This window comes from Anser brachyrhynchus (genome assembly GCF_964034855.1).
Source record: "Anser brachyrhynchus genome assembly, chromosome: Z".
In the NCBI taxonomy this organism is placed as follows: Eukaryota; Metazoa; Chordata; class Aves; order Anseriformes; family Anatidae; genus Anser; species Anser brachyrhynchus.
Window position 1 is genome coordinate 11,970,372 of NC_137697.1, and position 17,101 is coordinate 11,987,472.

The following is a 17,101-nucleotide window of genomic DNA, read 5'->3' on the forward strand; positions in this document are numbered from 1 at the left end:
TTTTTGATGATATCTTCCTTGACTTTTAAAGGGTAAAAGATGGGGTAGAAAGATAAAACTTACATAGGAATTACACAACAAGACTGGCAACAAAATTAGCTGCTGAAATAACTTTATTAAGTGATAACGTTATGCAACCAAACGTTTAGCCCTGTGTTCGCCAATATTACACCAGTAATATCTCTGATTTTAAGAACCGTACTGGTAGTAATAGATGCACACTACAGTTAGCTGAAGAAGTAGCTGAAATCAATAATAAAATTTCTTCCCTATAATTTAATTCATCTTATAAACACAGAGGCATACACTTCTACTGTTCAAAAAAATGCATATACAACAGAACCTTTAAATGTGGAAAGTGCTACTGTTTCCCTAAGACTACTACACGCCTGTGGTGGGCTGTTTCCCACCAAGAATGCTTATATTCACACAGCCAACAATGAGCACTTTACATGAGAACGTATCAAAAAGCTATGTGTCCTACTTGCTTTAAATCAAAACCCAGATAATTCCTCATAAAATTTCAAGCTATTTTTTGCAAGCCTTATTTGTCTTAGGAAAATGAACACGGTCAGTTATACAGATTTAAACAGTGTATTGAACTGGGACTAATCAGTATCACATGTGAAGAACGGCTTAGGCAGGCAACTACTGAATTAGCAACCTAGACATGACAGGAAGAGCATGTATAATTATCCATACACAAATGCACAGATAAGAAATAAAATAAGCACACGACCAGCAGTCACCTATCTGCTTTAGAAAGCTAAATATTGCATGTCAATGGAGAACCCCTAGCATTTCTTAACACCAAGCAAAGCCTTCATGATTGATGTAAGGAGACCTGCCAGTGCTCTCATCCTTGACTCAACTCTTGTTGCTCTTTCAATCTTCTAAGCATCTGCTACTTCATACTTCCATCTCACATGGAAGCCTGATCTCTGGGCAGAAAGCTCAGATATTCTTGTCCAAGTACAGACAAAATTTCCTCTCACCCCGATCTTTTGATATCCTGCTTGTAGACACGATGGAAAAGTTCAGCTTTTTCCATAGTATAAGAATCAAAACCATAGCAGGTTCTTCAAATCATCTTGCATCTGGGAAGGAGATGGGGATCTCCTTTTGAATGGTTGCTGAGGCAGTTAAGAGGCATGGGCATCTCTGAGATCACTCAGAGTAAAGAAACAACCACATTTACCAAAGAAATTACATCCTTTCAGAATAAATCCAGTGGAACTTGGAAAAATACTGTGAAGCAAAAATTCTCACCAGATACTGGGAATAAATGAAGTTGTTATCTCCAGCAATATCTTACTTTTCATTAAAAAAAAAAAAAAGAAAAACAAAAAGAAAAAAAACAGGAAAAAACAAACAAACAAAAAAAACGGGAAAAGTTACTTCCTCATGCTATTCCTAGGATAGACTTCTGACAATCCCATGAGAAAGTGTCATTATATAATGGCAAATTAGAAATAGAAGAATCTGAGAAAGAAAAAAAAAAGAACACTACAAGGAGCAGTACAGTGATTCTCTTTAACCTCCATTTCAATAGCATCACATCTCTATACTTAGACACACACTAAATATTCCTTTTATACTTTTTTTTTTCTTCTGGAATGCGTCAAGGACATATACAAATTATATAATTAACATTTCATACAGATTTAATTCAGAATTACTGGGTTTAAGATAGAGTGAATGAAGAGTAAGATGCCACATCTTTGAAGTCAATCACTAAACCCCAACTGAATTCAGTGGAGATGTGATTCCACTAAGAACATTCGATCTGAGAATTATTTATGAGCAATGGAAACAGAACAACAATCCCCTTTCACTTTTCATTGTACTGCCTCTCTCTTTAGTCTCTCTGTTTGCCATAGCTCCCCTTCTTACGAGTGCTTTAACACACTTGAACCACTGCACCACGTATGGGCTCCACGACTAATCATAAACGATACTATCTACTCAAAAAACATCAAAATCAGAGATAAAAAAAAAATATTTTGTAATTTTAAAAAATAGTCTGCTTGTAAAAGCACCTGGAAAATTAGATGTAAGGTGTTGTTTGTTTGAATCTGAAAATATCAAGTAACAGCACCGCAAGGTGTAAACTACCAGACAGATGTCACTGGCATTCAATATCAGTGAATCCTGCTGAGTCATTACGTCATAAGGAGTAATCCCAGACCACCCGTTCAAGTATATACTGTATTATATAATAAATATCAAAAAAAAAAAAAAAGATCCAAGCACAATGTCTTTCCAAGGAATAAGGAAAAGCCTGTTCTTTTCATCTAAGTAGGTAATAAGGAATCTCATTTCTCAGTAAAGCTGCAGTCACTGCTTCCCTGGCAAGTTTAAGTTATTCTCTGCTCACAGTGCTCACAGTATGGTGGCATCACGTGAGGAGTCCCAGACTACATTCTCTGGTCTGTATGAAACTGCCAAACTGCAGTCTTGGCTGATTCTAGAAAGCTGTAAATAACTACTACTTTTCTTGCTTTACTCAGGGACATTTCAGTAGACTTGCCACTTGTTTTCTGTTTCTGAAAGAGAATAGCTCTGTCTTGCATGTTTGGGAGATAGAGAAAGGAAATTATTAAATAAAGCAAAAATTGACTTGATACAGAAGATGGTGGGAGTAGTGAAGCACAGAAGGGGCTGGGAGAGTGAAAAGTCTGACTATGGTCATTATCAGAAAGAAAGAAACAGAACTAGATGGAACAGTACTAGGAAAGAGAGAACAGGAATAAAACAAAAGGAAGAAACACAAAGGATCTAGAAGAAGGGGGAAAAAAGGAGTCTGGAAGGTCGATTTTGAAAAAGAAACTGAAAATCCTGAAAAAGTGAGAGAAGGGCATCTACAAGTACTTCGGTGGCAAAAGGAAGACTAGGGAAAATGGGGGCCCTCTCCTGAAGGAAACAGGAGACCTGGTTACCTGGGACAGTGGGAAGGCTGAGGTACTGAATGAATTCTTTGGCTCAGTCTTTAACAGCAAGACTGGCCTTCAGGAATCCCAGGTTCCAGAGGCAAGGCCAGCAAAGATGTATCTGGAAGAGGATCAGGTCAGGGAATACTTAAGCAAACTGGACATTCACAAGTCCATTGGCCCTGATGGGATGCACCCATGAGTGCTGAGGGAGCTGGCAGATATGATTGTGATGCCATGCTCTGATCTTTGCTCAACTGTGGTAACTGAGAGAAGTGCCTGAAGACTGGAGGAAAGCAAATGTCACTCGTATCTCCAAAAAGGTCAGGAAGAATGACCCAGGGAACTACAGGACTCTTAGCCTCACCTCAGTCTCTGGGAAGGTAATGGAACGGCTAATCCTGGAAACCATTTCCAGGCACATAAAGGAGAAGAAAATCATATGAAGTAGTCAACATAGGTTCAAAGAAGTGAAGTCATGCCTGACCAACCTGACAAGCTTTTACAATGAAGTGACCAGCCTGATGGCTGAGAGGGAAAGAGTGGATATTGTCTTCCTGGACTTCAGTAAGGCCTTTTACACTGTCCCAATGTAAAAGCTCAAGGCACCAGTACATGCTGAGGACCACCTTGGTGAAAAGTGGCTCTGCTGAAAAGGGGGGTCCAGGTGGACACCAAGTTGAATATAAGTCAACAATGAGCCCTTGCTGCTAAGAAGGTTAACGGTATTCTTGGCTGCATTAGGCAAAGTATCAGCAGCAGGTCAAGAGGGATGACCCTTCCAATCTGCTGAGCACTGGTGAGGTCACACCTGGAGTATTGTGTCCACTTCTGGACTCCCCAGTGCAAGATAGAGCTAGACACTCTGGAAAGAGTCCAATGGAGGGCTACCAAGGTAACTGAGGGACTGGAGCATTTCTCCAATTAGGAGAGAGTTGGGACTGCTCAGTGTAGAGAATAGGCTCAAGGGGGATTTCATCAATATTTGAACAGACTGAACAGAGGGTGCAAAGAGGATGGAGCCATGTTCTTTTCAGTGGTGCTCAGTGTCAGGACAAGAAGAAATGGGCACAAACTGGAACCTCAAAAGGATCTGTATAAATATCAGGAAGCCCTTCTTCACTGGGTGGGTGAAGGAGCCCTGGCACAGGTTGCCCAGAGAGCTTGTGGAATACCGCAAATATTGAAAAGCCGTCTGGATGGGTTTCTGGGCAGCCTGCCCAAGGTATCCCAGTTTAAGCAGGGGGATTGGACCAGATGACCTCCAGAGGTCCATTCCAACCTTAACCATTTTGTAATTCTGTGATATACAGAAAAAAGAAGAAAAGTGTTAAGTAATGTACCCTCATAGATTCATGACTTGATATAGACAGAGGGGAGAATTAAGGACTACATGGGTCTTCTGAAAAGAGCCAACCAAGCCTAATAGGAAATGATTTCATTTCTTCTTGGGACACACAGCAAAACACCCCCTTGTTGCAGGATTTTCACCTTTGGAAACTCATTTCCTCTTATGGCTCCATCTTCTGCACACATTTCTCTCTTGATATATAATCTATATCTGTATATATCCATGCATACAGACAGCTTATCTGCTCAGTCTGAGTTGCCTAATGAAGGTACCAACATAACTACAAAACCACCCTGCTGTGGTAATTTCAGCTGTTACATCCTAGTAATGCATTCGTTTTGTTGATTAGTTCTCTGTGAAAGTTTATGCTAAAGTACCAACTTTCCTTATTTAAGATGTTAGAAGGTGGAAAATTACTGAGGAAGAAAGAAATATGTCATTTTTAAGTGCTTTGTTTTTCTGTAAAGTGTTCTTTTATTTAAATATGAGATCATTCAGAACAAGTAAAATACATTTCTGTGAGTCTTAATCACAGGCCATGCTGTAATTTCAGATTCTTGTATATTACTTCAAATATCATCTTGGAGAGAAAGAAGCAGTAAAGATTATGAAAGCATCTTATGTAATTCAGAAGGCATCAAGAGAAACAGTGCTGTGTTTTAAAACAAAGGTAACTAAAAAAAAAAAAAAAACCTGCCATAAAAATCTTTCACACATTTTTGATTTATTTCTTTGGAGTCAGATTGGAACCAGATTATACTCCACAATATATCTTTATTAGAAGAAAGAATAATTGTTTTCTCTTTTATGTTTTCTCCATGACAAGAAAATAACAAATGAAAACTTTAGGAAAAGTTTAAGAACATTTTATGTGGCTAACGTGGTTAAAGGGGAAGAGTGCTTCAGACGCACATGGAGCAAGTGTTGATCTCATTCAGGTATTGGTCTCTGTTACAAAAGAACTAAATTCGAGGTGCAATGGTCTGCTTTATACTAGAGATTGCTTAGGTAATTGCACTGGCTCCTGCTGCTTTATGTTGTAGTAGTCTTATTACTTGTCCTGGCCTTTCTGGACATTTTTTGAAACTCATATTAAGTCATAAGATATTATCATTTTCTTGGGTTCAATATTTCTGTGCAATTGGTCCAATACATCTTGAGATGTCACATTTAGAGAGGCTGCTATGGAAATGTCCTAGTTGTGAATGGGACACAATGGTGGCCTACTTCTCTGATGGTATCAGGTAGAATTTTTAGGACTTTTTCCCAGGAGAAGACTTCTAAAGACTTTTAGATAGAGGCAGTGCTTTTAGTTAGACTGACTGGGAAAAGCTGTTGCTAAAATAAATAAATAAATAAAGTTCTTTTATGTCAAAAGTTTTATGTCTGAAAGGTTGTTTGCTTTTTGGTTTCCATCCACAAACTGTGTCTTTCCTATGTGGAGGCCGCTGAAGTCTTTCTATGGCTACACTGAGGTATTGCTTAGTTTCATTAGGTCAGTTTTACACATTATCGTAAAAATCTAGTGTACAGCTTTAACAATGTAATTTTTTCTTCTGAATATCTCTCTTTTATACTCTGCTTTAAAGGAGTAAGAAACTAAAGCAGTCCTAATTTCCCCACCATGGAAAGGAAAAAGTCACCGTACTGAGAAAGCTACTTTTTCTTTCTCACATGAAGAAAATTACTGAGCAAGTGATTGAGGGAGAACTATGGGAAAAGCATGATGCTTAGGAATTTGGGGCTATATTAGGATGTTGTAAATATGTAAGCTGGGCCTTAAGAAGTCATATTCTGTATGTGTTCATAATTACCTGTAATTTTTTTTAACCTGTTGGCCAATTATATTCAACTTTGGCAGAAAGGAGGCATCTCACAGACATTAAATTCTCACACATTTTATGACAGCAGGCAATAAGGTTGAATAGAATTGGTACCCCACTGAGGGAATGACTACATTATTAGTCACATAGCTCACATGTTAAATGTCAGAAAATCTACATGTGACAATAGGATGCAACATTCTTTATTTCTGTTATACCTGAAATTTTTCAAATTGCTTTGACACATTGTGGTTAATTATTTATATAGAGGGCTTCCCTGAAAAATAAATTTTGCTCAGAGGCTTCCATACAAGCGAAAATAACTATCTGATCTCCAGGGAAACGACAATCAAGATGATCTTGGTTACCTTGAAAACCACTGGACAGCCTGCAATTTCCAAACCCCTCAGATCCCCAAGCCCTCCAACATACCTGTATACAGGTTTTGCAGATGCAAGTTTTTTTTTTTGTTTGTTTGTTTGTTTTCTCAACCAGCTGAAAGATGAGCTTTAGGCATGCCAAAAGAAGGGAGAAATAAATATGCTTTCCAGCCAAACATTGAAAGAAATCCCCTGCTTGGATCTGCCAGGACTGAGTTGAAGCAGGTGCAGGTGCTTTTTTTTTTTTTTTTTCTCTTTTCCTGTCTGACTCTGTTCACCTCATTTTATGATAAGCCAGCCTTAAAAAGTGCATATGGTAGCTAGTATTGCTGTCTCCTAAGAGGAAGCAATCTTTTTTATGCATTTGCAAACAACGGGGATATAGGTTTGACCAATTATACTTTCTTGGCTTCTTTGATTAGATGTTGGCTTTCTGCATACTTTTCTATCATTACCTTGTTGCTTTGTTGTGTTTTTCTTTCTCAGCTCCTTGTATGCATTTTTTATGCCTCAGAATTATTATTGTATTAAATTCAAATGCAGACATGATAATCCTTTTGAGAGTATATGGTTCAACAATACCCCCAATAAAGTCAGTTTGGTGAAAGTTATCCATCTTTTTTTCCCAGCTTGTTAATTGATTTAATTGAACTTAAGGGAGACCAATTCTGTGCATCTCATGCTTTTATTCTCTAGATCTTCTATTATATTGAAAAGATTAAAGATGAGTAAAAGAAAGAAGGAAAGAAAGAAGAAAGATGTTCTCTCTCTATCCTTTCATTCACTAAACAGTCCACTCATTCCTAAACTGACTTACTTTTTAAGTGAATTTAGCTGTAATCTTCTTCAGTGTTCTGAAATGTTCTATGCCTTTTAATTTTGGTTTCCAGCTGGGTGCAATGCATCAAAAGGAGAACAGAGGTACAGCAATGTTTTAAGGTAATCTGTAGTTGTGGGATAGCTGGTCTAACTTTAAAAGCCTGGAAAGTCCTGATAAGTACTGAGATAAGTACATAAAGTTTGATTCAGTTGACCAGTTCCTAGTTCTTGAAGGCTTTTTCCCTCCCCATTTGTAGTGCTAAGAGTGACAATTGCTGAAAAAATTTCCTGAGTGCTTCTAGACGAAAACAACCCCCAGTTCATTACAGAAGGTAATATAAAATTAATGCTGTACAGTAACAGCAGTTGCTATAGAGACTGTCCCCTTTTATTAATTGAATAAATAAACTGAAATTTACGAATGTATTTAACAATTAATATTTCAGTTTTCTGTCCAAGAATAACCAAATCTCTTCATTCTCATTCATGTCTCTTTGTGTGTTATACTCACTAATACTATAATATTTACTAAAATATGTCCAATATATTGGGCAGGTGACATTTAAGACCAAAGTCTTAGCTCAGTAAGGCATTTTAAATATTTAAGTTGTCCTATTATGTCAGTGAGCCTACAAATTTAAACATATGTATTGTCAAATTGTGACAGAAAGAGAATTCCAAGAGATATGAAGTTTATAAAATCCTATCTGTATTTTTCTATAACAGGAACTTGGGTTACCACTTGGAAGAGTGGTGTAAATTACTCATTACATTTCTTGTACAAATGAATGAAGCAAACCTCAAATCTTTCTAAAATAATGATTAAGAAACAGGAGAAAGTTTTGTTGTTGTTAATAATTACAAAACTCTTCCTAGTCTGCTTGCTTACAAGTTAATACTTATTATAGTGTTGCTTTTCCAGTCCCTTTTTCCATTTGGTAACCTGATGATTCTGGAAACCATATTAATCCTTGTATTTTTGTACTGAACATACAGTGATGCCACTTTGCTAACACTAATCAATTGTAATTGACCTTGTATGTGATCTGTGTGGCAGCTACTTTTTTTTTTTTTCCCCCTACTATATCATTAATGGGGGGGGGGCTCAAATGCTACATGTAGCTCTTCTGAATAAACTGTATTTCTTATATTCACCAAATGCAATGAGATTTCACTTAATTGCTGGCATAAAAGTGTTTTGTTTCAGTAAAGTGCTGGAAAGTATGTTGCTATTCTCAGGACAGTGATTGATTCACCTGATTGCAAGGAAGAGTATCTGTGTACAAGAGAAAGAAGGAAGAACAGTGCAAGAGAGAAAATGGAGAGTGGAATTTCACAAAGGCAGCCAGAGCTATACTTACATTTGTGTGACTTATTAGGTAAAATGTGTTGATTTGGGTATTTTGTTGTGTAAAATATTTGTTGGAATGCAGAAAAGCATGTGATGGCTGAACAATACATCTTGTCTCACTGAAGCAAGAAGGACTTTGAAGAAAATAACTTGTAGATGAAGGCAGAGAGGAAAAATCTGTGTTTGAAGCTAGCAGGGGTCTGCCTAGGAGCTAAAACAAAGTATTGAAACAAAGTATTGAACTTGGTGGCAGAAAAAACTCAACATGCCTTAGGAGAAATAGAAAGTTACATCCTGGAGATATATCTGTGTGTTGACTATTTCTGATCTGCTCTTGTTTAGTCAAGTGCAGAAATTTGATGTCAGGAATACTTCCCCTGCGAATTTGGTATGAGCTCCAGAACGGGCAAGAAATTCCTTCTGCAATCCTATCCCTCCTTTCTTGCCCTCTCTTTCGTCCTCCAGTCTCCTGTGCACCACAACCCGAATGGCCAGAACAAATGAGTCAGACAAAGAGGTAGTTTGCAAGAGAACTTGTTTTACCCACACCTTCTGTATACAGCCTAGCCAACACAGTAACAACAACAACCAGGAAAACAGTTATTTAAAAATCAGTGGCGGTTTGTTCACTGAGTTATTTTGAAGCTCTCCAAGAGGTCTGGATCAGAAATACTGATATATTGTTAATTGCTAGGTTAACAGTTATTCTTATTATGAAATTAAAAGCCCATTGTTTCAAAGCCACACTCTATAAAGTTATTAAGTAGCTTAAATTAAAACTTACTGATATTAGTGGATAAATCCGTTAGCTTAGCTTGAAATTCTCACACTGTTCAGAGTTTTTAAGTACATTTTTGTACGCACATAATTTTATTTGTAACTACTCAATGAAGGCCTAATGTACATTATGATATAGCATAAACAGCCAGCTTCTAACTTTAACACACAAAATTTAAACATTGCTATGTTATTTATTTTAGCATTTTCAAATGGTGAAAAAGAGCATTTGTAAATGAGGTGATTTATTTCAATTTATTAGAGAAATATGTGATGGAACCCTGAATGCCTGTGTATGTTAGAATATTTATATTCTCACCTATGTATGCATACATCTATATTTAACAGAAGGATATAAAAAGAAAGATAAGGAGGATGCCCATTACCTTTCTAATTCTGAATCAGCCATCGTCACTGCTGTACTATTTTAACAGGGTCAAGATAATTATAAAGTCATTTGAATTTGCCTTCTAAATGAACCTACTGCAAAGAGTGCTGGAGCAGGATAAGGCACAGGGACTCAGTGTTGTTACACTGTAAGACATGTGACACAAGTGTAAGGAGCTCATGACCCACATTCAGGCCACAGGGCTGGAATGCAAGCCATGCAGAAGTAGAAAAATACTAACAGCAGAGATTCTGGAGCTTCGTTTTGCAGTGAATCATGAGAATGCTGCTCAGCTACAAATGAAAGTGTGAGACACAGAGAGCAGGCTTCTGCAGAGATAGCATCAGGTGGTAAAAATGAAGATGAAATCTCTGGGAGTAACTCAGCAGAGTGACAGCCAGACAGCCCTGAAGTTAGAATTTGCTTGAGAGTGCCACTTTGGCTAATACTGATAGCTGCAGGGGAAGAGATGCATAAATGGCACAGGAGGCGTGAAGAATGCAAGAAATTCTGAGGGCTACAAGTAGGAAGCATGACAGGAAGAACAGATTTGATAGTAGATCATGTCGAGGAAAGAGAAAGCAAACTGGCAGGAGTGGACCAGTCTATGTGCATTAGTAATACCAGCTAGAGTAAAAGTAATGTATAAGGCTCTTTAAATATATAGTAGGCAGGCATGCATAGCAATGGTAGATCCTGGAATGGTCAATTAGCCTTGGAAAAAAGATATGTAGTTTGGGGAGATCAGCTGCAGAATAGGTACCACACAAAATAAATAAATAAATAAATAAATCAGAAGTTAAAAAAATAGGTACTTCAGAGAATACTAATGTTGAAGTGATTTTAGGCCAGTATTCGAGCCACTCACTCCAGTTAGTGTATAACATAAACAAGATAAAAGAGAGTGCATGGCATCACAGTAAGAAAGAATCATATTACAGCTAGGAGACAAATCATAGTCAAGACTTGACAGATCAGTGATACACGGGACATCCTCACCAATTCTAGATACTGAATATATTTGTTCTAGGGAGCACAGAAAAGAAGTGCCTATGCAAATAATACATCCGAAGCCAGGAGAGACTCCTGTAACCTTCTATCATCCACATTTAGTAACTATGCTGTTCTTGCTCTCTGCATGCAGTCACTAAGGCCTTAAATATTTGTGCCTGTGCCTTCTTTCCAGGATTAGGCACACAGCAGAAGTGAGGGAGCCTGATGACAGCAGGGCTCCCAGGAGCTGCCATTAGCATCTGCGCACGAAACTATCAGCAGCCACAGGAGGCAGGTGGACATGCTGTGGCACACTCTTTACATCAGTTAAATATTATTTTTTAAAAACAATTTCAGTTCACCTGCTTGCCCGAAGTGTTACATTTATTTAACCATTAATAGCATCTAAGTGCATTACTTATGTTATGAATTAAATATAAACTGAGGATTATTTCCATAAGAAATACATTCCTATAACTTAATCAGAAAGATTTTCAAATTATTTTAAGACTATATCTTAATCTCTATTTTGATGAATAAATTAATCTATAATGATTTTATATTATAGGAGAGCCCTTAAAAGCCTTGCCATTACAGTCCATTTTAAAGTAATATAACCATAGACTGGCAGCATAGGAAATATGTACTGAGTTATACCACAGAATAACAATGAGAAACATAAAGACCGTATTGTTACACATAACATATGCACTTAAAGAATATTATGTAAAGGTAGCAATAGATTATTATATAGTACTTTTCTCATACATACATTTTAGACACTTGGCTGTATGTAAGTGCCTGAAAGTGTGTGCATATATATATATATATATCCCACATATATGAACGTACTTATATGTTCACAGATGTATGTATGTGTGCCTTGAATGTAAACACACACACATTTTAACAAAATAATGTGTCCTTATAAAAGTATATTTGAAATTAATTTTAGTTAAATATTCAGAGGTTAATGCAACTTGCGTAAAAGTGTGTGCTTGTATAACTGATGTGATAATCTACAAGCAAAAGGTGAGAGGAATGAAGAATCTGCTCCCAGTCCAAATTATGTTCTTTGGAAATGTAATGTCCTGATGTTCTATATTCTGCTAGGACACATGATCTGTATCTATTTTCAGCCAACATCTTCTCACATGGTAGCCTAAAAATAGGCCAGCTATGAACTTTATATAATGGTTCAGGAAGGGTATTAACCTCTTTCTCACATTCTGTTTTTCATACTGCTGTAAGTATCAATATTATGGAGAATGTATCTTGTGCTACAGAATGACAAAGCAAACTACATCCTCCCAAGTTCTGCTCTGCAGCATTATGGATGTCATTGCCACTTAATTCACTTCAAGGTTTGTCATATATTAAGCCGTCTACACATAATACCAACACCATTTCTCTTCCTCTCAGTAGCACATCTATTTTGTGCCAGATGCTAAAAAGCATGAGAAATTTTATATCTAACTCCTACTAATGGGATACTTTCTACTCCTGGTGAAATGTGGATTATTATGAAAAGCAGTGTTTTCATAAATACCATAAGTGTAAATACAACGTTTAGCAATGAATGGTACAGCGAGTAGCTAGACATTTGTGTTCTCTAGATGCATGTACTAGCCACTGCATTTCCTGAATAACCTGTTGTCCAACCAGCACAGCATAATGTTCTCATCAGGAACATTTTTGAAATTATTCAAAATAGTTCTATTCTTTTCTTATTTTTTAAATACAGGCCCATTTTTGCCTCCTGATTTTCAGTTCCTCACTATTCCAAATTCCCTACTATGAGATAAACTTATTTTTGAATACAAATAAAAGTGACATTCACAAGATCACGGAAATAAATATTAAATAGCTTTCAGTTGCACAGTTAGATAATGACTGCCTGAAACAATCCAAACTAAAATGAAAACTATCAGTTACAAAGGACATGGCTTTTCTATATAATATATATACTCACATAGGTATTTATTTTATCAACAGAATAGTTCAGCCTTCTATCAAAGCACAATCTGCTACTTCAAAGCACAATCTGCTACTTCAAATGTACTGCAGTGATCAGAGTGCACAAGCATACAATGATCAGCCTATAAGACTTGTAACTGTATGAGCTTTAGGAACTTTATTAATCTCTTCTCAACCAATCACAGAGTTTTAATTTTTCACAAATGAGGGAAATGAAAAATGGATTTATTCATAAGAAAATTAAAAAACACAGCTGGGAGATTAAAATCTTCCTAGGGAAAGTCCTCAGCAGTAAGTAGTCTACTGCTACTGAGGCTGAATCAGATCCAGTACTCCCGCTGAGCAGGGCTGTGAAGGTATCATGAAAGAGATGGAGACAACAGATAAAAACCATTACATTGAACTCAACCCATGAAACCAATAGGAAGTCTGCACCTGCACACACAGTGCCTGACTCCATATTTTGAGCCAGCTTTTAACTCCACTCATGTCTAGCAATCTCATGTCACACTAGTTTAGTCACTAGATGAGGAAGATTCTTGTTAATCACCAAAAATATATAACAGTACATTCTTCCAGTGTTAGATGCTTATCTTTAAATTAGTGTAATTCAACACCTCTTGCATCCATATCTATGATTTATTTCATTATCTGTTCATTTATATGTCATTTAAAGCACTAATATAGAACACAGACCAGCCCATTGGAAAGCAAAGATGCACTATCAGAGGAACAGCTTATGAATAAACAACATTTTTTTTTCTGCAATTCCTATTTCCATGTGATCTCCCTTAAATACTCTTCATTGAAAAAGGGTTTTATATGGACATTACATTTATGTGGATTAGTTTGCAGATGAAAAGAACCCCACTTTTTCAGGTAGTAAAACTTCAGAAAAAAAAAAAATAATCAGTATTTCACTTTTGGCTTACCTGTAAGACAGTTTTTGGAGGAAAAATATAAGTATTTGTTTATAGTATTTAATGGATAATAGCAAGACTCCAAAACTATGGTCGAGACAGAATTTTGTGCAGGATTCAGAAAAATGTAATTTTATTTTTTATTTTTTTTGTTCAAGTGGCACTCGGAAAACAAACAAACAAATAAACAAACAAACAACACTGCCTAACAACAAATAATGATCTAGTATTTCTATTATGTGCAGAGCTTTAACCTGAGTTCTCTCATAGGTTTAACAAGATTTACCTTCTTAAATCACCAGTGTACCAAATGGAAAATAAATCCATAGGTGTGCATTCAGAACAGGTTTTATGCTCTGTAGTTAGTTTTCTGTTCTCCTTGTCTTGCACCCTTCTATATGCTGTTACTACCATTCCAAGTGTGTAACTGGGTGCATAAAAATAGGCACATTCATTTGCTTCTGCATCTGCCAGTTCAGGATGCAGTTATCTCCTCTTGCTGATGAGACACAACAGTAATCTGTATTTGTGGGACTTTCATGGACCAGTTTTCACCAATTCCAAACAAATAGGCTTCAAAAGATTTTAGCCTGCTTCTGGATTCAGAATTTAAATTCCACAGTAAAAATTGAAGGAACAGATGTTCCTTCTCACCACTGTCAAGGAAGAGATTTATGGGAAAGGGACATGGGCACGTCTATACGATGCCTCCCTGTCTTATCTGCACTGCAGTTTCCACATGGATCAGGGCTGCATCCAGCCTTCTGCTTTCCCATGGTCTCCTTATGTAAGGACCAAGAGCTTTCACTTCAGAAGTCTACAAGGGGGAAAATGGAAAACTAGCAGGTACCAGTGACAGAATACAAGATGGTTTTCCTGTTGCCAATCCTCCATCTCCTAATCTTGAATTAAATCACACCACATAGTTTCCAACCCTGGATCAAGAATTTTAATCTTTTTAATTTTTCTTTTAGCTCTATATATTTTCTAGAGGGTTCAAAGGAACATTTGTTAACTTCTGCTCTGTTTCAACATGAAGGACTCACGGACATAATTCACAGATTAGGGCAAAAGCTCATTCAGTTTTTGCTGAATAAACTGAAGCTTTCCAAAACCTACTAGAGAGAATATTATCCAAACCAAAGCAAGAACAGTGTTAAAACTGAATGTCTTTACATATGAAAAACTAACTGAGAAGTCATCTGAAGTGGTTTGTTATTATTTTTAACGTCCTAAAAACCAGCAACTCAATTTATAATTGCAATAACATATTCAGACTTAATAGGAATGAAGCATTGTCTAATGTGCATTAACTTTTCCTGGCTTTTAGCAGAAGCTACATGGGGAAAAAAAAATAGTAAAGAAAAAAAAAAGAAAAAAATTGAGACTTGACAGATACTTGGAACTGTGTTCTTGGACTGAATCGGGCAGTAGTGTGAAATCCTCTGCAGGACAGCACTCCTGTTGGATTAGACGATGTTCTCTCAATGAACTGGACCTGGTGCCAAAAAAAAACTTCCTGATTCTGCTCTCCAGATGCTCGAATAGCAGTTCAGACAGGATCAGGTATAGACTGGATTTACTCCTCTATAGCTGGCTTTCAAAGTCTCTCAAAGAGTTTAGTTTGCAACCAGATAGTCTAGTATTTTCCTCAAATAACTTATTTTTTTACATAACAAAAGTACTGCAATAAGATTTGAGGATTTGGTTTGGATTAGTATATCTGAAGAGCTTATGAAATACCTGTCATGTCTGAAATATTTATTAAACAATTATTACAAAAGAATCTCGTAGGTGCAGTAGGAAGCCTGTTGAAAATCATAATCACTGAGAGCTGCTGGTATATTGTTGTCTGTATTATTAGAAGCAGTTATATTTTGGACTTGCCAAAATATGTCTCAGCTCAGGATGGATTTGCTAACAAAGCAAAGGGACTCAGCTTTTTTTTTTTTTTTTTTTTTTTAATCAGAGTTTTTGAAACATGAAGCAGTGATGAAAGTGGTTGGTGATTCATAATCTATGTCAACTACGGCATTTACACCTGTGTACATGAACACATTGAGGAGAAAACACACTCCCCATCATGAAGGAAAGAAATTAAACTACATTTTCTCACATCCCTAGGATATGAGTGTACAAAGACTCTTCCCATGTCATATCTGGTGAGGCAGAGTATCTTAAAACACAATAATCCAGTCACCTGCTGACTGACTGCCCATTTCCAACACTAACATTGCCTATTTATTACTGTTCTTAATTTACAAAAGTTAATTTCAGTCCTTTCAAAGATGTTTTTCAGGGCTTTGATTTAGCCTTGTATATTAGACTGACTATCATTTGGACATACCTTATGTAGATCTGTGAAAAATACCAGTGGTTGTTGTTTATTTTTTTTTTTCCCCAGCATTTGTCAAATAAGTAATGTTCCAGTGTATCAGCATTTTTTCTTGTAGATTGATGTGCTGCATAATTTATTCATGACTTCAGTACTCCGGAGTAGGAACCGAAGTTATGTTTTCTCCATGTCTATGTGAAAAAGCTCTTTAATGCAATAAATAAGGAGGCAATTGTTCTTTCCACATAGCTATAAAAAGGGATACTTACATGACTTCCTGTACAACTTCATCTATAATTTTTACATATTTTCCCCTGTTCCCCTCCTTAAACTTCATACCAAGGTTCAGCGCTTATAAAAATGCATAAAATTTTATGGACAGTGGATTAGAATGAAATGATTACCCCTCCATCTTTTATAACCCTAAATTTATGGACATATGCTGTTATGGAAGCAAAACACTTGGAGCCTCCAATAATTTAATAGTGATTCTGACACTTTATTGTTTTTTAATAAACTCATTTGATTTTTTAGTATCATGCTAATGTTTGATGGTCTGTATCCAAAAAATCATAATGATTATACCATTAAAAAGTAGTGAAGCTTAGTATGCTCTAATCATACCACATTTTGGCATCATATTATTAATATTAGAGTTGTTTCTACCTTTGTTCACAGGATTACAGTCTACTCTAAATGAGAATATAATGTTTTGTGATTTCTAGAGATAAATATGAAATAAAAGGAAAGACACTACAAAAGGAAGAAAGTTTTAGTGGGGAAAAGGAGAAAGTTAATAACTGGGAAGAACAGTAAAGTTACTGAACTGATTGTATTTAAAATTAATTTTAAATGTTTTAAATGTACTAATTACTTTCTCTAAAAATATACTTAATTTGTCAACATGTATCAAACAGTTCTACATTTAGTCCTGTTTTCACTTAGACACAGTTGCTACTATCAGCATATAAATCCAGCAACAGAAATTTTCCCTTATTTTCTTGTGAGAGCACCTCCCTTAGAGGAACCATCACAAAATACAACTCTTGAGGTAGCT

The 17,101-nt window shown here is 36.4% G+C and overlaps 1 protein-coding gene across 2 annotated transcripts in view; it reads right to left on the minus strand.

Annotated features, from left to right (window-relative positions):
* HCN1 (hyperpolarization activated cyclic nucleotide gated potassium channel 1) overlaps nucleotides 1–17,101 on the minus strand; it is a 205,417-nt gene that overhangs the window by 18,764 nt on the left and 169,552 nt on the right. The gene's annotated exons all lie outside the window — the stretch shown is intronic.